General features: G+C 42.6%; 1 protein-coding gene across 4 annotated transcripts in view; it reads right to left on the reverse strand.

The window, feature by feature from the left end:
• Positions 1–20,247, reverse strand: part of Fer (FER tyrosine kinase) — a 304,379-nt gene extending 284,132 nt beyond the window's left edge. For 2 of the 4 annotated variants that reach the window (XM_060368267.1, XM_060368264.1), the window contains exons 1-2: positions 19,287–19,387; positions 7,856–7,995 (exon numbers count right to left, since the gene is read on the reverse strand). The gene's annotated coding sequence lies outside the window, so the exon portion shown is untranslated. Of the gene's footprint in view, positions 1–7,855; positions 7,996–19,286; positions 19,388–20,106 lie in introns of those variants that run through there. The other 2 variants (XM_060368266.1, XM_060368265.1) reach the window with 2 other exon arrangements.
• Between the last annotated feature and the right edge of the window lie 6,322 nt (positions 20,248–26,569).

Consider the following 26,569-nt stretch of genomic DNA (forward strand, 5'->3'; position numbering starts at 1 on the left):
ATAAAAATACATGAAATGCAAGTACAGAATTGTCAAAGAATAATGCTTTTTTTAAAACTTGGGAGAAATTGTGAGATTTTAATCATTTTGTATGCAAACAGAATTAAATTTGCTTGGTTTGTCAAATGTATAATGGAGATGTGGTTGGTACATATACACTATAGAATACTTTCAGCCAAAAAATAAAATGAAATCATGAACTTTCAAAGAGGAGAAGATACTACTGAGTGACGTAACCCAGGACCAGAAAGACAAACATCACATGTTCTATCAAATCTGAGGCTCCTAGCTCCAAATTTGCAGATGTAAGAACATATCCTGAAGTAATTGCAGAAACCAGTAAAGTAGAAGAGCCCACTGGGCTGGCGTGGAGGAAAAATAGAGACAGGAATAGCAATATACAAAGTAATCTGTTGGTGAAAACAGGAAAAAATGGGGTATCTAATTAGGGAGGAAGGAGGGAGATTTAAAAAGGAGAGGATAGTAAAATAGCAGTAAGGATGTTTAAAAGTCATAAGGGAACAAACTATTAATGATCCACCTAAATGCAACCTGTAATAAACCTAAGTCTGTATGTAAGTATGCATATACAGTTTGCATCTGGGCTGACAATCTCCCTCCAAAAGACAAAGACCACCTAATAAAAACCTCAATAACAGGCATGAGGAGTCATTTTTTGAGTTGTTGGTCAGGGTTAGCTAAGAGACTTCCGGAACACTCCAGGCTATTGCTACTGTCCTCGGCTGTCCCCATCCCCCAGAGGTAGAAGGTAAGGACCTATTGCTGAAGACACTGTCTTCTTAAACATGGAGCCCTGTAACTCCTGACCTGGAACTGACCTAAAAGCCTTCTCCCTGAGGTTTAGTTTTCATGGTACCAGAATGCACAATGCAAGCTTCCAAGCAGGAAAGCAATGATGCCTGATGCATCTAAAACAAAAAGGGGGAACTGTAGAGAGCTGCGGAATGCTATGCCTTAAAGATGGAGCTGGTTTCCGCCTTCCACCTTCCCGATGGTGAGTGCTCTCTGTCACGAACAATTCCACATTTGGCTGAGGCTGAGGATCTGGCTTGCTTCCATGTATGTGGACCTATCTGCATTGCCCACGTGGCACGCCTGGGTTGGCTACCCAGAGGCTATTTAAGCTGTGGGCTGGCTTTCCCCAGGGTCCGAGGATTGTTCAAGGTTTCTGAATAAACTGCATTGAAAAAAAAAATGGCAAACAGGATAAACAACAGAAGCAGTGAAAGAGGAAACAGGATGGGTGCCTACTATAGAGGGTCCTCTGAAAGGATCTACCCAGCAGGAGATCAAAGCAGATGCTGAGACTCACAGCCAAACTTTAGGCAGAGTGCAGGGAGTCTTGTGGAAGAAAGGGGTGGGATAGACATGGAGGGACAGGAGCCACAGAGGAGACCAACAAATCTAAAGGCTCTGAACCTAAAGGGTCCTGCAGAGACTCATGCACCAGTAGAGGACCATGCATGGAGAGGACCTATACCTCCTGCTCAGATGTGGCTGATTAGCAGCTCTGTTTCCATGTGGCTCTGAAAGGAGCAGGGGCTGCCTCTATCACAAACTCAGTTGACTGCTCTTTGATCACTCACCTCTGGTGACATGGCCTTGCCAGGCCAAGAAGGAAGAGAATCCAGGCAGTCCTGATGAGATTTTAATCAGCTATTGGCTGTTGGCAATGGTGGAGAACTCCCCCTTTCAGTGGACTGGGGAAAGGGATGAGGAAAAGAAGGAGGGTGGGTGGGGCTAGGGGGAGTTGAGGAAGGGGGCTTCAATTGGGATATATAATGAATAAATTATGAAGAAGAAAAATTAAAATTAAAAAAGAAAGGAAATTTTAAAAGAGGACATAAATTTGAAAGTGAGCAAGGAGGGGTGTAAGAAAAGGTTTAGAGAGAGGAAAAGGAAGAGGGAAATGATATATTATAACGTCAAAAATAAAAGAAACAAGTATAAAAACATAAAATTCTTTGGCTTGCAAACAACAAAACAAACAAAAACAACAACAAAAACTTGGGTTGGTATTTAACCTCCAGGGTGGTATAGGAAGAGATGAAGGCTCCACTCATATGAACATTCCTAATGCTCACTAAAAAGACACTTCAGGGACAACCTTCTTCAATGTGAAGACACTCAAATAGCATCATATATGAAAAACAGGCCTTCACCAACCACCAAACCTGCCAGCATACTTTGATCTAGCATTTACAAACCTCCAGAGATGTGGTTAATAATTTTCTGTTGTGTATAAATTACCTAGTATGAGGTGTTAATTATAGCATCACAAATGGGTTAAGACAAACATACTTAATGTTAACTTTCTTATATGACCTCATAATTATGATTATATAGGGAAATTATTATTTTCAAAATCTATATGCTAAAATTTTTAATTATGATGCTTTTCTCTTTTTTGTTTGTTTTTATTTGTTTGTTTGGTTGGTTGGCTGGCTAGCTGGCTGGCTGGTTGGTTTGGGTTTTGGTTTGATTTTCAAAACAGAGTTTTTTGAGTTTTGGTTTTGTTGTTGTTGTGTTGTTTTGATTTCTGTATCCCTGGCTGTCCTGAAACTCACTCTGTAGACCAGACTCAGCAATTCTCCTGCCTTTGCCTCCTGAGTGCTGGGATCAAAGCCATGCACCACCATACCTGGCTTTAGCTATGATGTCTTGTTACAGTTTCAAACTACATAAATATGCAAAGAATGAAAATGCAGGCAAATGTCACAGTGAACCTAGCTGACAAGCAAGCAGTGTACCCACATTCACTGTCCTGTATCTTCAGCTCTTCTGTAGTGAGGCAACTGCCAAAATTAAAACTGGAGCAGAAGACAGATGAGAAACTCAATGAAACTGAGGCATGAGGAATAAAACCAGACTGGTCTTCAAACTCCTGAGAGCCAGGTACAAGGCCTGGGCAGATCAGAGAAACACTTCAGGGTCCCATTGAAGGACAGGAAGTGGGTGAGCGCCAAAGGAACAAGGCAGCTACTAAATTCTACCATAATCTCTCAGCCTTACAACTCAAAAAATAAGCAAAAGGCCAGAGACATGGCTTTGGGGTTAAGAGAGCTGGCTGCTCTTGCAGAGGACCTCTTTTTAGTCCCATCACACACATTGAGCAGCTCACAGCCAGCATGCCTGGATGTACATGCACATACGTGCACATACATACTTTCTTTTGTCTTTACACCTTAAAAATAAATTTGAAGAAGATAACCACATATAGACATCCAGTTAGACCAGCACCATTTGTTGAAACTGCTGTCTTTTCTCTATTGTGTGGTTTTGGCATCGTTGTAAAAAATCAGCTGTACATAAGTGTGTGGGTTTATTTCTGGGTCTTCTGTTTGGTTCCATTGATCCACCATTCTGTTTCTATGCCAGTACCATGCAGTTTTTATAACTGTTGCTCTATAGTACAGCTTAAGATCAGGGATGGAGATACCTCCAAAAGATCTTTTATTGTAGAGGATTGTTTTAGCAATTCTGGGTTTCTTGTTATTCCATATGAAGTTGAGAATTTTTCTTTCCAGGTCTGTAAAGAATTGTGTTGGTAGTTTGATGGGAATTGCATTGAATCTATAGATTGCTTTTGGTAAGATGGCCATTTTTACTATGTTAATCGTGCCAAGCCATGAGCATGGAAGATCTTTCCATCTTCTGATATCTTCTTCTAATTCTTTCTTCAGAGACTTGAAATTTTTTTCATACAATTCTTTGACTTACTTGATTAGGGTTACATCAAGGTACTTTATGTCATTTGTGGCTATTGTGAAGGATGTTGTTTCCCTAATTTCCTTCTCAACCCTTTTGTCTTTTGCATACAGGAAATGCAAATAGATGAATCCTTATCACCCTGCACAAAATTAAACTCCAAGTGGATCAAAGATCTCAACATAAAACCAGTCACATTAAATCCGTTAGAAGAAAAAGTGGGGAAGACCCTAGAACTCAATGGTACAGGAGACAACTTCCTGAACAGAACACCAACAGCACAGGCTCTAAGAGCAACAATCAATAAATGGGACCTCATGAAACTGAAAAGCTTCTGTAAAACAAAGGACACTGTCACCAAAACAAAACGACTGTCTACAGATTGGGAAAGAATCTTCACCAACCCTTTATCTGACAGAGGGCTAATATCCAGTATATATAAAGAACTAAAGAAGCTGAAAAGCAGCAAACCAAGTAATCCAATTAAAAAATGAGGAACAGAGCTAAACAGAGAACTCTATGTAGAGGAATATTGAATGGCAGAGAAACACTTAAAGAAATGCTCAACGTCATTAGCCATTACGGAAATGCAAAACAAAAGGACCCTGAGATTTTCCCCTTACACCCATCAGAATGGCCAAGATGAAAAACTCAAGTGACAACACATGCTGGAGACGTCGTGGAGAAAGGGGAACCCTCCTCCACTGCTGGTGGGAATACAACCACTCTGGAAAGCAATCTGGTGCTTTCTCAGACAACTAGGAATAGCACTTTCTCAAGATCCAGCCATACCACTCCTAGGCATATATCCAAAAGGGGCTCAAGTACACAATAAAGACATTTGCTCAACCATGTTTGTAGCAGCTTTATTTGTAATAGCCAGAAGTTGGAAACAGCCCAGATGCCCCTCAACTGAAGAATGGATACAGAAATTGTGTACATCTACACAATGGAGTATTACTTGGCAATGAAAAATTAAAAAAAAAAATCATGAAATTTGCAGGTAGATGGTGGGACCTGGAAAGGATCATCCTGAGTGAGCTGTCCCAGAAGCAGAAAGACACACACAGTATATAGTCACTCATATAGACATATAACATAAGATAAACCTACTAAAACCTGTACATCTAAAGAAACTAATTAAGAGAGAAGACCCTGACTAAAATGCTTAATCCCCATCCTGAAAGGCAAAGAGGATGGACATCAGAAGAAGAAGAAAACAAGAAACAAGTAAGGAACCTGCCTCAGAGGGCCTCTGAAAGGCTCTGCCCTGCAGACTATCAAAGCAGATGCTGAGACTTATGGCCAACTGTTGGGCAGAGTGCATGGAATCGTACATAAGAAGTGGGAAACAGTAAAATCTGGAGAGGACAGGAGCCCCACAAGGAGAGCAACAGAACCAGAAAATTTGAACACAGGGGTCTTCCCAGAGACTCATACTCCAACCAAGTACCAGGTATGGAGATAACCTAGAACCCCTGCACAGATGTAGCCCATGGCAGTTTAATGTCAAAGTGGGTTACATAGTAATGGGAACAGAGACTGCTTCTGACATGAACTGATTGGCCTGCTCTTTGATCACCTCTCCCTGAGGGGGGAGCAGCCTTTCCAGGCCACAGAAGATGACAATGCAGCCACTCCTGATGTGATCTGATAGACTAAGATCAGAAGGAAGGAGAGGAGGACCTCCCCTATCAGTGGAGTTGGGGAGAGGCATTTGTGAAGAAGAGGGAGGGAGGGGGAGACTGGGAGGAGAGAAGGGAGGGGCTTATGGAAGGATACAAAGTGAATAAAGTATAATTAATAAAATTAAATTAAATTAAAAAAAGAAGATAACCACGTAGAAATAGAAAAGTTTATAGGCCAATAGAACAAAAAATAAGATTTAAGATATCTAACCAAATGTCTCACACAGAGGACAAACAGTAATATAAACGCTTTTATTGTAACAAAGCATCTTAAAACTCCTTTAGAAAGGAGCTAGAGGGCTGACTCAGCAGTTAACAGTACCAGCTTTGCCTCCAGAGGATGTGAGTGACTCAACCATCTGGAACTCCAGTTCCAGAAGATTTGACACCCTCTTCTAACCTCTGCGGGCAGCAGGCATGTATGTGGTGCACATGTATACATACATGAATACAAAACATGCTCACAAGAGAAAAATTTAAAACAAAATTTAATCCTTCAGGAAGAAAAATGAGGCTGTTAAAAAAATTAAAAGATATGATTAACACAAAGTAGATTTATTTTAGTAACTGTTAAATTTCCATTTTCACCTCAAGAATCAGTCCTAAAAGACTAGGTATAAATCACTCTGAGGAGAGGACCCCAGCTAGATTCCCTGTACCCCCATGACATCCCACAGCTGTCTGAAACTCCAGTCTCAAAAAATCCGATGTCTCCTTCTAGCTTCTCCAGACACTGCATATAGGTGGCATACAGACACACGAACAGGCAGAAAACCCACACACATAAAACAAAACTTATAAATGCTCTGATGAAATCATACAGATGAATTTATAATAATCTCCCATGAGTCCAAACAAGCTGGATATATTCAAATAAGTTTAACATAGTGAATGAGTGAGTGTGTGTGTGTGTGTGTGTGTGTGTGATACTGGAAAAATCTTCAAAATAAAATGTTTTTAAAATTACCCATGAGAACACTGGGGAACATCCTGGAAAGATTTCATACTGGTGAAAAGAATGATCTCTTTTCCTCCTTTTTCTTTCTTTCTTTTTTTCTTTCTTTCTTTCTTCCTTTTTTTTTTCAAGATAGGGTTTCTCTGTGCAACCTTGGCTGTCCTAGACTCACTTTGGACACCAGGCTAGCCTCAAACTCACAGAAATTTGTCTACCTCTGCCTCCCACAGCACTAGGATTACAGGCATGCACCACCACACCCAGCTATGATCTCTCTCTCTCTCTCTCTCTCTATCTATCTATCTATCTATCTCTGTCTGTTTCTCTCTAAGAGAGGGCAAGGTAAAGGCATTTACCAGTATAAAAATAGAGAAGTTACTTTCACTTCCAGAAAGTTGCTGGAGTCCTATGAAATTAAACCCATAAGTAAATGTCACATGAGGCTTCAGAGGCTCATGGAGAAGTCAGCCTTACATTACAACAGCTGGTTACTGGGTACAGGTGGGCTAGCTCAAAGAGACAGCTGACTTTTCTAAGAGCCATCTAAAGAGCCTGCCAGCTATGTGGGCAAGATAGGGGATCTGAGGTGGTTTTCTTTTTCTTTTTCTTCCCTTTTCTTCCAACAGGGTTCACAGCATTTCGAGTTTCTTAAATGTAAAAGGGAAGAAAATACATTCAAAGATGAGTAATTGTTTGTTTGAATATAAGTATCTGTTAAATACATCATCACAAAGCAGAACACAGAAAAAAATGACTATAGGATTAGCTTTTATACAAAAATGGACTTAATAAAAATGCTAAAAATAACAGACATGCTAGAATAAAGGGTTTTGTTTGTTTGTTTGTTTTGTTTTTTGAGGTTCTCACTATGTAGTCTGGCTGGCCTAGAACACTATGCAAGCCAAGGTGACCTCAAACTAAAAACGATCCACCTGCCTCTGCCTCTGCCTCCCAAGTACTTGGATTAAAGGTTTACACTACCATGTCTGACAAATTTTTAATATATATACTAGTTAATGATTTGTTAAAGCTCTTCTCAAACAATGAGTTTTATATGCCTTTTAATTAATTATGAATTTAATTTTACATCACTTCAGAGGCTTTCTGTAAACACAGAAATACAGAAACCAGAATAAAGACAAAGAATGAGTTTTTCAAAAGGACAAACACGTTGAGTTTGGTGCCGAGCATTTGAAAATACGGGACTGGGAGGCACATACACTAAAGAAGCAAGATGAGGACCAGGATTCTGCCATTCCAAAGCATTAGCTGAAAAACCTAACCAGATCACAAGTGTCATATGCAAAATGTATTAAGATAAATGACAAGAAAAAATTACACATAAAATGATAGTAGCCTTCTGAAGTACAGTAATCTAATATAAAGAGCACTACAATGTTAACACAAAACTATTATAGGTTCAGAGCCCAAAACAAATAGCAAAGGTTTTAGTAATTTACTATGAACAGTAAAGGAGTCCTACCTTACTACTATCATTGCTGGCCATGTCTTAGCTAAAGTAGCAGCTCCATGGTGAGGAAATACACATTAGAGATGAGGAAGACACTCGAGAAAGTGTGCAGTCTCACGGAAGTGATCAGAGGTCTAGCCAAAAACACTGAGCTGTAAGAAGAAATGGAAGGAGTCAGAACTACTCGCCACAGGGCAAAGAGGAGAACATGCACGTGTGAAGTACAGCCAAGCCACTACTAGAAACTGTCCGCCCCCGGGGGCTGGAGAAGGCTCAGCAGCGAAGAGCCCTGGCTGCTCCTCCAGAGGTCCTGAGTTCAATTCCCAGCAACCACATGGTGGCTCACAACCCTCTATGAGATCTGGTGCCCTATCTGGTGTACTGGCAGAATACTGCAGACATAATAAGTAAATCTTAAAAGAAAAAAGAAAGAAAAAAGAGAGAGAGAGAGAGGAAGAAATTAAGCTTCACCAAATATAAATACTACCCTGACCTAACTTGTTTGCTCACTGCTTTCTCCCTCCTCTCTCTCCACAGCTGACCCAAGGCTTGCCCCTTTCTTTCCCACCAACTCCCCCATTTTGAAGAGCCTACTCCTGTTTTTCTCCATTTTCAAAGCATAAAACTAACTTCAAGCTGGAAGCACAGAAGATACAGGAACTATGCTTATTTTAAAATGTTACACGTGGAAGGGGGAATCTCAGCAGGCCCCACACCTAGACAAAGAACATGAATTAGCACCTGCTGAGAGGGAGGTTTAGTCTCCCCTGGGAGTGAACTCCCTAATTTATTATCTAATACCAAGTGGCCAGCCCTGAAATCATGCACATACAACAACAGACCCAGCAGGTTGTGTTTACATATTTATTCATTTTATTCATTTCATATATACAAAATCAAATATAATAAAAGAAAAGCAGGCCATGAATTTGAGAGGAAGATGGGGCGGCATACATGAAGGGTTGAAGGGATGGAAAAGAAGGAGTAAAAGGATGTAATTATATTTTAACTACAAAAAATTAGGGGGAATCTGAAGAAGTAATTAGGTATGGAAAGGATGACAAAGGGTTAAGGAAGGTTTTTCCAACAAAGGCATATCTTCTGTCTCAAATGCTTCAGTTTGCCTAAATATACCCCTTGACTGGGCTTAAAGACAACTTTGAGAGGCCTCTTGGCCATAGGTTCTTCTCCATCACTGACATCCATATGCAGTGGCCCCAGTATATTCACAGAGATCAGTCCTGGGACCTGCAGATGCTCTGGTCCTTTACATAAACTGGCAGGGCAGGGACAAGGCTCGACATGTGCACGCTGCACACACCTGCCAACCGGAGTCCAGGTCTCCAGGACTCACACCAAGAGCAAGATGAAATGGGAGGTGGACAGAGAGCTCCCGAGAAGCTGGACAGTCAGCTAGCCTGGAGCACAGCTTGGCAGAAACAAGGGGGACCCTGCCTCAAACAAACAAACAAACAAACAAAAACTCCCCAAAGTTGTCCTCTGAACACACGCATCCCAACATACACATAAAAATAATTTTATAAAATTATAATTTTATAAATTTAATAAAATAAAAAAGGTAAGTGGTAAAATATAGCATAAAAACTGCCACATCATCCTATATACTTTCAACTGTGTCTGAGTTACTGACAGAGCTTTAATGTCTATGTTATGTTTCAGTTGTACAGTATTTGGGAGGGATAAAGACAAGCAAAGAACAAATATGTGCATGTACAATATAAACACAATTTTTATATAACTGTTTTGAGCAATGATTGATTGAATCCTCAAACATCTATATGAATACCAAGGGCCGTGTGTGTGTGTGTGTGTGTGTGTGTGTGTGTGTGTGTGTAACCTTGTAACTTTCTTATCTCCTGCCTCACAGAAACCTGTTTCTAACCCTGACTTCCTAGTCAATAAGTCTCTATCCTCTCTTCTTCCCACCGTGGTCCTCCCCAAGGTGTAGTGTGTTTCTGTGTGTGTCCATCCATCTGTCCATTTGTCTGTCTGTCCATCTGTCTGTCTGGGGCATAAGTGTAGAAGCCAGAGAGCAGCTCTGTGGACTTGGTTCTCTCCTTCCACCTCCATGTGGGTTCAGGATCTAAATTCTGGTCATGAAGCCTGCATAGCAAGTGCCTTTACCAGCTGAGCCATCCCTCTGGGCCCCACCTTTTTCTTTTTTTTAACTTGCCTATACTGTGTCATTCCCCTTGACTTTCATAAGAACACGAAGACATTTCATACATGTCACCAGAAGTATCTGCTTTTCTTCTAATCAAGAAACTGACTGGTTTTATCCATCATATTCTCCAAATCTTCCACTCTTCCAATGATCTACCCATTTCAAAGATACCTTCATTGCCTCCAAACATTTTCTTTCCTTTTAGATTAGGCTTGGTTCTCAATGCTAACATGATTGGAAATCTAACCTCTGTATTGTTTAAAATGTCCCTGGGGCTTGTTGGCCAACCAGTCTAGACAGTCACTTCATGTTCAAAGAAATCCTATCTCAAAAACAATGTAGAAGGGCTTGAGATGGCTCACTGGCTAAGAAAAAATACTGCTCTTCCAGAGGACTCAAGTTCAACTCCCAGCACCTACAATGAGCAGTTCATAACTACCTCCAGCTCCAAGGGATCTGATACCTGTGTCCTCTGAATGCAACTGCACTTGTGTGCATATACAGACATGAACATACACATATATACATAATTAAAAACAAACCAATCCTAAAACAAACAAAAACAAAGTAGAGAGGGACAGGAAGACAACTCAGAGGCTAACGTGCCATACAGTATGGTGACCTGAGTTCAATCCCAGAAACCCACATAAAAAGCCAGATGCAGTGGTACACATCTGTAATCCTAGAACTCCTATGGTAAGATGAGAGGCTCAGACAGGAGAATCAGAATCATATGGAAGACAAGAGCCAGCTAGCCTAGACTACAGAGCAAATGCTGGAAAAGAGAAGAAAGAACCTGCCTCAAAACAAGGTAGAAGAAAATGAGACTCCAGAAAGCTGTCCTTTCACCTCCACACAAGGTAGCACAAGGGCATGTACCCACACAAGAGACGAGGAGAGGAGAGAAAGGGGGAGGAGGAGGAGGAGGAGGAAGGAAGAAGGGAAGCAAAAGTGAGAAGGAGAGAAGGGAGAGAAGCTAGAAGTGGAGAGCAATGACCACGGCCTCCCTATGCACATGCGTGCACAAGTATAAAGACTATGCCGCACACGTACAAGCTGTACCCACACATTTTCAAAAGAAAAGGTTTCCTTTACTTCTAGCAAAACAAAATTTACAAAATCTTAGTGAAACTTAAAATAATGGTCAACCTGGACTAGGCTATCTATTCACAGAAAACACATGATTCTAACAGAAATTCAAGAGGAAAGACACTGCATAAACATTTTCGTGAGGTGACAGTGCAAATGCTAGAACGTTACTGCCATTTAACAAATGCACTTTCCTTTGTATACAATGTGATGCTAACGAAAGAGACCCCATCAACTAAGCTTGGAAAATCCCCCTGCCCCACACAAGGGAGAGCAGCAAGGACACAGAGCACAGAAATACTCCCCTTCAGGAGGACGCAGCCACAGACAACAGCAAGTCAGCAAGCTGTGAGCACTGGCGAAACCTGGCACCAACCTCTGTGCCGAGCAGGAGGCTTCTAAGCCAGAAATGCTGTCCTGTAACCTCCCAGACACTAGCGTAAAAGAACCTTTACCTACGTACTAATTACATAGTTCCCTAGCTCTCATTTCAGAAGGAAAAAAATCTGTAACTTTAATGACTAACTCCATAGAATCAGTAAAAGTCTGGAAGGGGCTGCTCAAATTTTTTAATTAAATTTGTTTCCTTTTATGAAGGTAGGTCCTTAATTTGCAAATGTTTGAGGAAATGACTTCTGCAAATTCTAAAAGTCTACTGTACTAATTGTCCTTCTATGTAGAATGACTGAGTAAAAGCAATCTCAAAGGGAATAGTGGGGCACACCTTTAATCCCAGGACTCGGGAGACTGAGGCAGGCCAACTTCTCTAAGTTTGAAGTCAGCCTGGTCTACAGGGTGATAGCCCATCTCAAAACAATTGAAACTAAATTTTTAAATAAATAAATAAATAAATAAGTGCATTCCCACGTGGGCAAGCTAATTTCAAAGATGCCCCTTTGGACCGAATCAATGTGAAGAGCATTTTTAGGTACTAAGTACCTAGAATAAAAAAGAAAAAATCCCTAAAACAGTTACATTACAGAGACAAGTCTCACTATAAAACTAATTTTCATGTTTCTGTAATAGTTAATGTCATTCATAACAAACACTGTGGTCCTTTTTTTTAGGGGGGAAGGGCTAGAGACAGGATTTCTCTGTGTAGCCTTGGCTGTCCCTGGACTCTCTCTAAAGACCAGGCTGGCCTGGAACAGAAATCCACCGGCCTCTGTCGACCAGTGATGGGATTACAGGTGTGCACCACAGAGGCTGGTTTAAAGACTGGAGTGCTTTCATTCATGTCCTTTCAACTGCTTTTTAACAGTTACTTCAACTTTTAAATGTTGGATTCTTCATCATCAATTATACAAAATCAGCATAATAGTATAGTCTACGGTATTACAAGAATGACCAGAAAACACAGGACAGGATTTCATTTAGGGAAAGAGGAATTCTGTTGATCCCAACGATAAAACAAAGTATGTCTCAAGTACTATTACTGACAAGTCATAGACATTTCTGATGACTTCCTTCAATAAATCTGAGTAGACCTGAGTTTATGTCTACCATGACATAATTGTCAATACCTTCATTATGATGCCTGCGTGGGAAAGACAGACAAAGTCACACACAGCTGGCACCTAAAACCTTCACACTAGGTTGTCACGCATGTAAATATCTCGTACTTGGATGGGGGAAAATATCAAGAATAACCAACTTAAATAAAAATGTGTGCTGCAGGATGGGACAGAAACAGATGCATAATTCAACTAAGGCCTTGGGGAAGGCTTACTGCAGTGCACCCAACAGCCATCACCTTCCTGTGCATTTAAACTCTCTTAAAAATTGAGGTCCTGAGGAAATCATGCAATTTGCAGGTAAATGGTGGGACCTGGAAAGGATCATCCTGAGTGAGCTGTTCCAGAAGCAGAAAGACACACACGGTATATACTCACTCATATAGACTTATAGGATAAACCTAAAATCTGTCCATCTAAAGAAACTAATCAAGAGAGAGGACCCTGACTAAAACGTTCAATTCCCATCCCGAAAGGCAAAGAGAGAGGATGGACATCAGAAGAAGAAGAAAACAGGAAACAAGATAGGAACCCGCCACAGAGGGCCTCTGAAAGGCTCTGCCCTGCAGACTATCAAAGCAGACGCTGTGACTTCATGGCCAACTGTTGGGCAGAGTACATGGAATCTTATGTAAGAAGTGGGAAATAGTAGGTTATGGAGAGGGACAGGAACCCCACAAGGAGAGCAACAAAACTAGAAGATTTGAACACAGGGATCTTCCCAGAGACCCATACTCCAACCAAGTACCAGGCATGGGGAAAACCTAGAACCCGTGCGCAGATGTAATCCATGGCAGTTTAGTGTCTAAGTGGGTTCCATAGTAATAGGAAGAGGGACTGCCTCTGACACAACCTGATAGGCCTGCTCTTTGATCACCTCCCCCTGAGGGGAGAGCAGTCTTACCAGGCCACAGAAGATGACAATGCACCCACTCCGGAAGTGACCTGATAAACTAAGATTAGATGGAAGGCAAGGAGGACCTCCCCTATCAGTGGACTTGGGGAGGGGCATACATGAAGAAGGGGGAGGGAGGGTGGGATAAGGAGGGGAGGAGGGAAGGGGCTTATGGGGGGATACAAAGTGAATAAAGTATAAAAAAAATGGGAAAAAAAAGAATTGAGGTCCTACAATTATAGAGGCTAAATTTTACACCGATGAGTGAATGTGATCCAAAGTGGGAGTGCCAATGAGAAATTTAATAACATTTACCATCTCTACCAATTTCAAGCCAATATTTTTAGTTCAAGGGAAAGGAATTTACGGCATTCAACCAATAACAAATGACAACCTGAGGTGAAAAAAAAAAATACTTTTAAGAATTGGGACTAGTGATCTGATATGGGAAATGGGGAAAAAAAACTATAATGTGCGTATTCAGTGTATAGATATATAGTTTTAATGAGTTTTTCTCATCTGGGCTGATGGTGTCCCCTTCAACAGCCAAGAACCACCTAATAAAAACTAAAAACCACAATACCAGAAATAAGCCCTCTTTTGCACTGTTGGCCAAGGCTGTCCAAAAGACTCTCAAAAAACAGAGCCTACTGCTGTTGCTCTTGGAAGGCAGCACCCCCATGCATCTCAGAAACAAGACCCAGAGGACCCTGAATTGGAACTGATCTGAATGACCCTCCCAAAGGACTAGCAATCGCTCTCTCTTTCTTTCTCTCTCTCTCTCTCTCTCTCTCTCTCTCTCTCTCTCTCTCTCCCTTCCTCTCTCCTTCTCTTCCTCCCTCCCTCCCACCTCTACCCTCTAAAGCAAGCCCCTAATTAAATGCTTTATTTTGAAAGAGTTGTGTTAGTCATGGTGTCTCCTCACAGTAAGAATATGGACTAAGACAGAGTCACCCAGGATCATCCTATCAGCACCAAAGCAGATAAAAACCAATGCAAAGAGCTAAATACAAAAGCTGAGCACTTCCTAACTCCAGGCATTTTTTTACTTACATTGTCTCGTTTCTTCTACATAACTACCGCATGAGGTAATTTTATCTTACTCATTTAACAGAAGAGGAAACTATGATTTGATGATATTAAGTAATTTGTCCAAGATCCCACAAAAGAGAAACTGGAGCTGAAACCCAAGTTATATGGCTTTCAAACAAACCGTTCTTCTTTTCACCTCCCAACCTGGCAAGAAACTCTGTCATTAAAACATCCAGGCTCTTCATTAATACTTACTAAGGAAAGAGAGAATATCAAGCTTATGTTGAATGGTAATAATGTAGAGTGATTATTAGTCATAGTTCTATAACGACGGATGAAGATTTAAGAAATAATCACAAGTTATGCATCACATTGCATTTTTTAAATCTGAGTATGTAATACCCTAAAAATAAAGTCATTTTGTTAAAATTTATTTTCTTAAAAAGGTACTAAGTGAACCTGGTTTACCTATTTTGAATTTTAAAAACTCTTGAGGAGCCCACATGTGAGAGCCATATACCAGTAAACTACATGCATGGTAAACTTGGACTGTACTTGTTCTGACAGAATAGGAAAAAGTAGCTATTCTATTCTGATTTCTTTGCTCCAGATCTTCTATGTCCTCTATTCTGTTTTCCCGAATGCAGAAGCATCTGAGTTACTGCAGCCGAGCTAATCCACAAGTTAGGTGCACCTACAGATTCCCTGGATTGCAACCCACAAAACCGTGAGGTGTGGTGGAATGCTGTGTGTTAAATGGCAAGTGGGGTTTTAGTTATTTTCTAAAACAGTAGCTAGAACAGAATTATTGGTGACTTTTCTATTTTTTCAACTGCTTTTGAAGAACTCAACTTGAATAACTAAATGAAAATGGTAATAAAAGAAGTAAGAAGGGGAAAGGCAAGGAAAGTAGAGCTCTGGTGAAAACCTAATAAGCAGCTCAGCATTCCTAAGTTTGCTCAATTCACCGTCCAAGCTCTAAAACTGTGATCTTGTTCCCTTAGATATCCCAACGAAACAAGCATGCCAAAGACTGTGAAGATCTGTCTTATACATCTGTAAATTCTGATACATACCTCTTAAATATTTTAGAAATTAGTATATAAAGGTAGGTATAAAAATCTTTCTAAAATGGAAGAGGACACAAATATTTAAGAAAAGTACAATTCTTTCCTAAGAAAGAAAAAATACAATTATTACTTGTGTGTGAGAAAGGAGAACCCTCCTCCACTGCTGGTGGGAATGCAAACTCATACAACCACTCTGGAAAACAATCTGGCACTTCCTCAAGATCCAGCTATACCATTCCTAGGCATATACCCAAAAGAGGCTCAAGTACACAATAGGGATATTTGCTCAACCATGTTTGTAGCAGCCTTATTTGTAATAGCCAGAAGCTAGAAACAGCCCAGATGCCCCTCAGTGAAGGAATGGATACAGAAATTATGGTACATCTACACAATGGAATATTACTCAGCAATAAAAAACAAGAAAATCATGAAATTTGCAGGTAAATGGTAGATCTGGAAAAGATCATCCTGAGTGAGCTATCCAAGAAGCAGAAAGACACAGATGGTATATACTCACTCATACAGACATATAGGATAAACCTACTAAAATCTGTACACCAAAAGAAACTAATCAAGAGGGTGGACTCTTGCTAAAATGCTCAATTCCTATTCAGAAAGGCAAAGAGGATGGACATCAGAAGAAAGAGAAAAGAAGGGAACAAGTCAGGAGCCTGACACAGAGGACCTCTGAAAGGCTCTGCCCTGCAGACTATCAATGCAGATGCTGAGACTTATGGGCAACCTTTGGGCAGAGTGCAGGGAATTTTAGGAAAGAAGTGAGAAATAGTAATATCTGGAGAGGACAGGAACTCAACAAGGAGAGCAACAGAACCAAAAAATCTGAGCACAGGGGTCTTTCCTGAGACTGATACTCCAACCAAGGATTATGCATAGAGATAATCTAAGACCTCTGCACAGATGTAGCCCATGGCAGTTTAGTGTCCAAGTGGGTTCCATTGTAATAGGAACAGGGACTGTCTCTGACATGAACTGATTGGCCTGCTCTTTAATTACCTCCCCCTGAGGGGGAAGCAGCCTTACCAGGCCACAGAAGAAGACAACTCAGCCACTCCTGATGAGACCTAACTGACTAGGATCACAAGGAAGGAAAAGAAGACCTCCCCTATCTGTGGACTTGGGGAGGGGCATGCATGCAGAGGGTGGAGGAAGGGAGGGATTGGGACAGGAGAAGGGAGGGAACCACAGGGGGGATACAAAGTGAATAAAGTGTAATTAATAAAGAATTTTTTAAAAAAGAAAAGTACAACTCTTTCCTAAGAAAGAAAAAATACAATTATTACCTGTGTGTGAATTGGTATCAGTTCCTTCATCAGAAACTAAAGTTCTGTATTAATATATTCCTTTATTAATATTATGAGACAACAGTGAAGATAGTTTTAAGAACTATTGAAATACTAGTAAACAAAGTCCCCATGAAGTACTTCTAAATTAGTCGACACTTTTTAGGTTCACATTTGCAAAGTCTTTTTCCGTTACAAAATACAATAATGCATAAGACTGGTCCAATTTCATGGATCAATTGGATGAAACTAATCAGTTTAATAATCAAAACACTAAATAATGATCATCCCTTTGCCCTCACTCAAAACATGTACAGCATGGTGCAAAACTACTATCAATTAACACCAATCCAAGCTTAAAATACAGCTTTGATTTTTATGACAAGAATGTGGATTACCTTTCCTGTGGCTTATGCAATTTACCAAGCTGGGCCAGAGTTACAAAGATGCTGTCTTCCCAATAGCTCACAAAACCACACAAAGTAGCGCTTTGTGTAACTAAATTACTATTGTTTTTTCCTGTTACTATTTCGCTGTACTATTTCTACTTATAAACAAAGAAGTATATTGCCATATTTTGGTGTTCTATACAGTTATGTTAGCTTTTCAGTTATGATCATTTCAGTTCCTTTATTGTCAATGTTTACTATGGAACAACAATGTAAGAGATATCACTGCCATATAAATAACAAGTACAACTCATTCGTTCCGTGTAAATTGAAATTTTTCTTGGTGTAACAGAAAAAGAACTGCAGATCTGAAATGTTTACACAAAAGTCATAGCTACACAGCAGCTAAGAATGAAATTCAAGTATTTTGTCCACAAAAGCCTAATTTCTCCCACACGAATGGTTTCAACCTCTGAAGCAGAGACGGTGCATCAACAGGACACTACATCATCTTAGCTGGTGTATATTAATACTGTCAATGCAGAAAAGAAGCAGATCTCCGCCAAAGGTCTTTTATGGAAGAAAGCCGAAAGTGTTTCCAAGAATGCCTATGCTCTCTCTTACAACATCCACAGGGCCTTTGGGCTATCGGAAAATCTGTTCCTGGCTGTAAAAGAGACTCTCAACCTTTTACATCCTGTGGCTCTTCCGCACACCATCATAAAGCCTACACAGGTGTGCGTACAAACAGCCCCTACCACACTATGTATTTTGTAATACTTTTACTTTTAATCTTGTTCTCATTTCAAAAAATGACTGCAAAGTGTTCTTTTAGACGTTGACTACTAAAATAGTGTTGGCCTTATCTTCATATTTTTTACATCAAACTTTTATATACAGTGACTTCAGGTGAGAAGTTTTTCTTAAAATGCCTGAAAACTCCTGTACAAGCTAAAGTCGCATAGGTCAGAGTGATGTGGAGACCATCATGAATAGATGCAGCTTCTTCCGAAGTAAAAAGATCGGAAGTTCCACTGCTCTTCCAACATAAGGTGAATGAAAATAAAAGGTTGCCGGAACAAATTTAGACTGCATTTAGAAATGGCATTCCCAACAAAATCACAAGTGCAGAGTACAAATCGACCACCTCAAGATAACTTAATTGTTCAAAGGCGCCCTAGTCCTTACCAAAACTGACTTCATGAATTAGTTCCAGAGAGCTGAGCCTAAGAGTAGTCCAAGGAAGACACAATGGTGCTTCCAAATACCCCAGACCCTAAAATGCCCTAAGGCAAAATCGCCCTTAGGAGTCCAGATCCCTCCAGGAGTCCAACTCTGGACCAGACTCCTGAAGGACAGCCATGAACAAGAGGGGCAGTGGGACTTGAGGCCGAAGGAGGGGTGACACGGGGTTAGTGGGTCCTGATGGAAAGGGGCTACCGGAACACCACGGGCTGGGAGCCCCGAAAGAGGGGGCGCGGGGTGAGGAGAGCAGAAGGGGTGTGGGCACCGCGGGCGAGGGGCGATGAGCGCAAGAAGGGAAAGGGCGCGGGCTCCCCGCGCCGCGGCCCCCGACCCCGTCCCACGCCCCGCGACCCCGCGACCCGCGACGGGGCGGGGCTAGGCGCCCGCCACGGCCGGCACCGCCCCCTCAGCCTCCCGGTCCGGGCGGGTGGGAGGGGTGGGCCTCGCGGGCCGGGTGAGCAGCAGGACCCGAGCCCAACCCGGAACGTTCCGTCGTGGGCTAGCACGGGGCGGAGGACCCCGCAGCCACGGGCGGGGACGGGGCTGGAGGAGGGAAAGGAAGAGCCTCCGCGCAGCCCGCGCCCGCTGGGCCGGAGCCCGGCGCCCCCCTGCGGGCGGGGACGCTTGCCCCCGCGCTGCGCTCGCCTTCCGGCCTCCTTCCCACCTCCCGGGGCGTTGCCCGGGGCAACAGTGCCTACGGACGGCGGCGTGAAACGCACCTACCTAGAACCTGACAAGCAGGAGCCCCTCAGACCCGGGAGCCAGTCGCCACCCGGCGTCACGGGGGCCGCTCCGGCCAATAGGCGCCGCCGTCGCGAGCCTCCACAGCCAATCCCTCCGCGCTCCGGTCTCCGGGCACCCTGAGACCTCAGCCAATGAGCGAGGGCGGGGGGCGGGCGCTGCCGCCGGCCCCAACCCCCTCCCCCGCTACCTCCCAGGAGGCGGGCGCGGCCCATTGGCCCGGGCCCGCGGGGGGCGGGGCTTAGCGGGTGGGCGCGGGCTGGGGCTGCGGGCGAGAGGAGGCGTGCGCCGCGGCCGCCGCCCTCCGGGCCGGTTCACGTCGGGGCTGCCCCTCGGCGGCTCTCCCGCCGGGAGGAGCCGGGTTCTCCGAGCCCAGCGCTAGGTCCGCGCGGCGGGACGGGCGCGGAGGCGGAGGGGGCCTGACAGGAAACTGGGGGCGGCCCGCGGGGCCGAGGCCGGGAAGTGGCTTGGCCGGTGATAAGCCCGGAAGGGTCAGCGCGGCGGCCGGGCCGGAAAGGAGGCGTGACGAGGCGCGGAGCGTCCGCGGGGCCCGGCGAGCACCCGATCTGCTCCCCACCCGAGCGGGCCGCGCCCCGAGGGCTGCCTCCCCGCGGGCCGCCGGGCGTGTGCGGTGACGGGCATGCCTCGAAGCGCCTCTGCGGTTCTGCCCGGCGCCCGGAGCTGCCGGCTCGCCCCCGGCCCCCGGCCCCCGGGACGCGGACGGTCGGCCCGTCGGGAAACCGGAGGGGGCTGTGGAAGGCGCGCCGCGAGCCCCGGGAGCGCTCCCCTCGACAGGGCTTACCTCTAGGAAAGTCTAGAGAGCGGGAACCCAGACGGATCGGCTCCTCCAGTGAGGGCTGTCTTCCGAAGCGCTCTTCGCTGGTTTTGGTGCAAAAATGAGTAATGTGGCCCGAACAGATCTTACTAGGTGATCTGGAGCTCTGTGATAGGTGTTAGTCGTCACGGAGCGTCACTCCTGGAGCACGCTTTTTAAGGCAGTGTGTCTGTACGTGAGTTCGACCACATTCGTTGCCTGCAACAAGTCTAACAACTCCTCTCCCACTCCCACCCTTAAAACCCCAGTTAGGTGAGAGCCAAAGAACAATTAATACTTTTTAACTCTAAGTGGTTATTCATCTAAGTAAGTTTCAAAACCCAAGAAACCAAAACATATGTTAAGGACACGCAAGTGTTTAAGTCTTACTGTTGAAAATGAGATGCTCTCTCCTTTTTCCAGAAAAGAGTAAACGCTCTGTCAGATTTATGATCCAGGAATACCTTTCTCAAGAACTTGGAATGTACACGGGTTGTGAGTCATTGTTAGTGCTTAAAGCCATGGTTGAACCTCACAAGGCTAGGAAAGCCCCTTACAAAGCTGGGATCCAAGATCTTTCCAAGTTCACAGACACCAGAAGAAATAGCCCCTTATTTCCAGGTTCTGTAAAACTCTAGAACTCTTGACTTAAACTGTGAAACTACCTCGCGCATAAGGATTGCGTTTTCTCTTAAATTACAGTAGCTAACTCAGATGGCCAACCCAACAGTCCACTATAGATGTGACAAGTAGAACCAAATTCTGGTACCTGAGGACTAGCTAGCTATTGTTCATTATGAAACTCTGAATAATGGGTTGTATCTACTGCTCTACAGAAAAGAGTGAGATTTGTGTCTTTACAGTGTCTTAGGTAATGCCTGGAATGTGCATCACATTCTGGTTTAATGCCTATTTGACAGTAAAGGTGCCTGCCTTCTCTCACATTACCTTATCGGTGAACCCCAGGTCTCATTTTTAATAGAATCAAAAATAATAATGTTTATTTTTTGTAGTTCTCTAGTTAAATGCATAAACAGCATTTTAAATGCAAGTTGGTTTTCTAAAAGCAGTGAATATTGTATGTATCACATCAATGTGGGTGAAATAAATACAAATTAGTGCATGTATTAAGTGGTTTGAAAAACCCATATAACCTTTTATACTGCTGTACCACACGTACCTTTTCCAAGAACCTTAGGCTTTGCATGTTTATAAAAGAAAAAAACAATCTGAGGATGGGACTGGTGGGTTAGTAAATTACGGACTTGCAGAAAATAGCTTTAAGTAAATATACATAGACTTATTTGGTATATGAGCAAAATCCACCTAAAGTAGTAAGAATCTTTTCCATTCTGTGGTTATTCTACTCCCACTTAATCAAGAAACAAAAGCTGTCCACCATATGTCAGGTATCATGCTGAGAATGCAATTTTGCAATTAAAAAATTGATCATTGAGTAGACAAGCCACAAAAATTTAGCCAAAAAGAAAGAAAGAAAGAAACTGTGGGGGAAATAGCACACCCACTGCTAGTTTTACTGTTTTCCCCCCGATGATAAGTATCACTTTGCACTGGAACACATGTAACAAATACTTTTTTCCACTTCCAAAAATTCTGAACAAATTTCCTTCAATTTTGTAAGTATGGGACAATATAGGAGAATGAGGAAAATAATTCATTGTCTAGGTGATCCATTGGCTTTATAAAAAGCTAATCACCCTGAGTAGAAGTTACTAAAAAATTATTTACTACATCTGTTTTCTTCCATTAAAATTGAGATCTGTGGAGGAACAACCATGATTTGTGAAATAACACAGTATCACTAGCTGTAAGCAAAGAAGCCCTCAGCCTATAATCCACACAGAGTAAATACAGAATTGTTATATTTTAATAAAGTAACTTCTGGATAAATGAATAAAATGTGAACAGTAAAACTAGCTGATTAGTTTAAATATGTATTTTAATTCTTTCTTTTGGTTAGTATCATTTCTCACTCTCTTGTTTTTCCTGTTAAAAATTTTCTCACAGATTTGAGAAATCTTGGCTGTGTGCCAACTTGGTTCAGCAATTCCTACATCTGTAATCTGTGCCCCTTAGCCGGTTCCTTTCATTTGTAACTGTTCTCTTGCTCACTTTTTATACCCAGCCACCTGTACATACCACTTCTAACGTAGGTTTAGTGATGAGGGGAACATGTCTCTTTATTCTGTGCATGCTGCAAAGTCTGCTTTCACAGTATATAAACATCATTGATTCTGAAGATTGTTCACTTAAATGGATACTTTCACTACAGACCATGTCTGGGTGAAGTTCAAGATGATGTTTGGGTTTTCCAAATTTCAAAATGTCCGTATGTGGCTTCCTCTTTGTTACAAATCTGTATATGGAAAATAAGGGGAGCGGATGGAAGGAGGGTGAAGTAGATGAGAGGAAGAAAACTTCCATAGTCTTCAAAGTAAATGTCAGCTCCATTAAGAACACTTTATAACGGCCCCTCCCAGACAGAGGCTGGCTGGGTGAACAGGCTCACATTGTTTCCCTGGGTTCCTGGGCTTTCTGCTCTCCACTGAGAAACACTATCACCAACATCCTCCATCAAGACTCGGCCTCCTCAAATGCCTGCAGATTAACCTTTACTTCCCCAGGATTCACCTGCCCTTTCCCTTCATCCCCTTACGCCTAGTTTTCTGTGCCTCCAAAGACAGGCTAAAATGTGCCTGACAGTTTGGAAACATGACTTTCCCGCGTGGTCACCTGAGGGCCTCACAAGAAATGCACACTACCAGACTCACTCATCAAGATGCTGACTGGGGAAGGTCTGTGGTGAGTTTTCAAAAGAAAATCTGTGTTTAGGAGACCAGTCAGTCTGCTCAACAAGGTGCACTGAGCTGAGGTTCTATCTCTAGTTCCTTGCAGCAGCAAATACACTTAGGTCCAGGTCTCTGGGGGTCCAGCTATCAGACAGCCCTGAAGGTAATAGTAAGGAGAGAAGCTGAAAACAATTAATGGGAAGTCTTTAATCTAACAGTCTCTCAGAACACTTCCTCCACCAAGCTACTAAGGAACAAAACTTTAGCTTCTAGCTTTGGGTTGGGCCAGATGACGACTGAATGCAGAAAGAAATGAGGGGCCCTCCAGTGCAGTGCAGGAGGTGGCAAGAGAGCCGCAAGCTTCTCTTGCTTAGCTCCTGCAATGCCATGCACCAGGCTGCCGGGGGCAGTGACTTGCCTGTGGAGGAATATTTTATGTCTGCTTGGAGGGCATTCTAGCTAACATAGCCCTGTCGCTTGCCTAATCCCAACGAAGATGAACTGTTCAATCTGGAAGTTCAGCTGGAAAAAGACAAATGGATAGCATCTTGTTTTAAGTAGACGTAAAATCATGGAAATGAGATATCAAATCAAAGAGAGGGTGGTGCTGGTACAAAATAAAACCAAAGGGGAGATTAGGGTAAAAAAAAAAAAATCAACTGTGAGTGATTTCCTTTACAAAGAAGATACTGGGCTGGAGAAATGGCTCAGCCAGTGGTTAAGAGCACAGAATACTGTTCCAGAGGACTGGAGTTCAGTTCCTACAGGTGACTCATCCACCTGTAGCTCCAGCTCCATGGGGAACCAATGCATCTGTCTTCCTTGGGCACATACATTCACATGAACATAACACACACACACACACACACACATGTGCATAATTAAAACGAATAAAAATAAATCTTAGAAAGGAGGATAGTGTGTGTATGAATACAAGGTACTCTCCCCAAAGAAATACTTAGAGAAAGAAATGAGTGTGGCATATCTCTTAAGGAGACTTATGTCCCCTAAGGAGACTGACTCTTCCCTGAGCAGCCATCAGTTGCCAAAAGCCCCTTCAAAGGATGGGGGGCCTCAGGGCCCCACCCCCATCCATGTTGGAATTTTAAATGGCTTGCTCTTGTCAGGTTTTATGCAGGTAACCAAGGCTACTGTAAGTTTTGTATGAGCCACAGCCTCATAAAAATCAAACCAGGTTGGTCTTGTATTTCACAATTACCTTTCCTAACTACCTCCAGCTATAAAATAATACCTCCAGATTTGACCTAATATTTTCAATTTACATATAGTACCTGTATAAACATCACCACTATACAAAGGGAAGAGAGTTCCAAAACTCTCCCATTAGTCATCATTCCTAAACATTTCTGGCCATGACTTCTGTTTGCCCTTTATAGTTTAGCCTCTGCCAAAATATCTTTGCATGGAGTCATGTACGTAACCTTTGAAGCTGGCTTTGAGATGTGCCTGTGCTATTTCTGTGACAGTTTCTTCCCTATTATCACAAGGTAGAATTTCATTTATGTTTATCCACTTAATAATTAAGAAACATTACAGGGTTGTTGTTTTTTTAATTTTTAACTTTATGTGTATGTGTGTTTTGCCTGCATGTGTGTGTACCATATGTGGCCTTGGTGGCCACAAAAGTCCAGAGGAAGGAATTGGATGCCCTGGAGCTAGTGTGACTGGTGGTTGTGAGTTGCCAGCTAGGTGCTAGGAATGGAACCTGGGTCCTCTGGAAGAAGAGCCAGCGCTTTGAAGCACTGAACCATTCCCCGTGTCCCAGTTTTTTTTTTACAATTATAAATTTATTGTTATTAACACTCCCAGAAAGTATTGTCATTATATAAACATAATGTCCATTAAGTTGAACAGATACCTACAAATGAGACTGTGTGTATAGGTGTGTGCATGTGAGAAAGAGAGAGACTGGGTGTGGCAGTGTGAGTGTGAGTGAGAGAGAATGTGAGTTTGTGAGTGTGTGTGGGCACACATGTGCGCCTGCGTGTATCTCTGCCTCCCTAGCTCCAGGTTTACAGGCACACACAGCGATGGCTGTCTTTTTCAGTAGGTTCTGGGATCTTAGTGCAGGTCTTTCTGCTTGCTCAGCATGCACCTTACCCCCTGAGCCACCTCCTCAGCCAGCATGTTTTGTTTCATAGCACTGGGGGATCAAACCCAGGATCTTGCCCACACTGGACAAGCAGTCGACCACTGAGCTGCACACCAGCCCTGCCACACGCCTTCAAGTGTCTGCACCACCTTATGCTACCCCTGGAACATATGTAGTTCTAATGGCTCCTTGTTGTCTGGCAGCACGGAGTACTATTAGGAAAAGATTGAGGAAGTGCTGTGCTGTGCCATTGTTCTTTTTCTTTTCTCTTTTGAAATAAAGTCTCTACTGTAGCCAGAGCTGACCTGGAACTTACAATATAGTCCAGGCTGGCCTCAGACTTACAGCAATTTCCTGCTCTGCCTCAGCCCCCTAGAACTGAGACTATCACAACCTGCTTATTTGACCATTCTAACAGGTCCCCTGTGGTGTTTTGCCATATCTTTAATTTATACTTCCTCCAATGACTAACCAAGTTAAGCACATTTCACTGTTTACTTGAGATTCACGTTATCTATTTTTGTAGAGTGTCTTGCTCAAAGAATTTTTGCCCACTAAAAAACAAAACAAACAAACAAAACGGGTTGTTGATTTAATTTGGTTTGTTGTTGCTGTTGGTGGTGGTTGTTGGTTGGCAGTTTTTTTATTTGTTTTGTTTTGCAGTATTTGGATTAAACCCAGAGCCTCACATATGCTAGACAAGCATTCTCCTGTGGAACAAAGGGTGTTTTTCAAAATACCCTTAAGGAGTGTTTTGGAAAACGAAAGAATTCAAGTACACACCAGGCAGAAACGGTCAAGTAGTTACTGGCAACAGTATGAAGACAGAGGCGTGAGGGAAAGGTAGCATTTTTCAATAGAGTACTTACACAACTGGTCATCCTCACAGAAAACGCCCTATACTTCTCATATTGTTCAAATTCAACCCTAGGCCTAATTGGAAGAGGTGGAAAATGACAAAGCATTCAAAATACCACACTGAAGAAAATCTTCCAACCTTCCGTTAGGAAGAAAAGTTCTTCGCTAGAAAGCACAATAGTAAAAGAAAAGTGGGGAATTAGACTTGATCATAAATACAAAATTTTAAGGAAATTTTGCTGTGCGACAGATATTGACAAGACCTACAGAAAATATTTGCAAATCACATATCTGATTAAAAAAAAAAAAGCATGAATTCAGAATAGAATTCCTACTTTAATCACATGCTTTTCATTCTTCCAACATCAACAAAAATCTCATCTCTGAATATTCCCAAAAGCTGGTATTCAAGCATCTGGACCATTGTGAGATGGATGAGTGAGTGTATCTCCAGCATTGCTTCTTTCTGTAGAGTAACATACTCTAGTGTTCTAGCCTTTTCAACTAAAATCTTCTACCCCTTTGTCTGACACTTGGTAAGGATTAGGTGTGCCGCAGGATGTTACCCTGGAATAAAATGAGACTCTGTTGACCAAAACAGATACTAAGTATGGTGAGTGCCTATCACTTAGCCCTGAGGAGATCGTATTTAACGCAGTAGGGCTGGGTA

The sequence above is a fragment of the Meriones unguiculatus genome, chromosome 15, assembly GCF_030254825.1.
Source record: "Meriones unguiculatus strain TT.TT164.6M chromosome 15, Bangor_MerUng_6.1, whole genome shotgun sequence".
NCBI lineage: Eukaryota > Metazoa > Chordata > Mammalia > Rodentia > Muridae > Meriones > Meriones unguiculatus.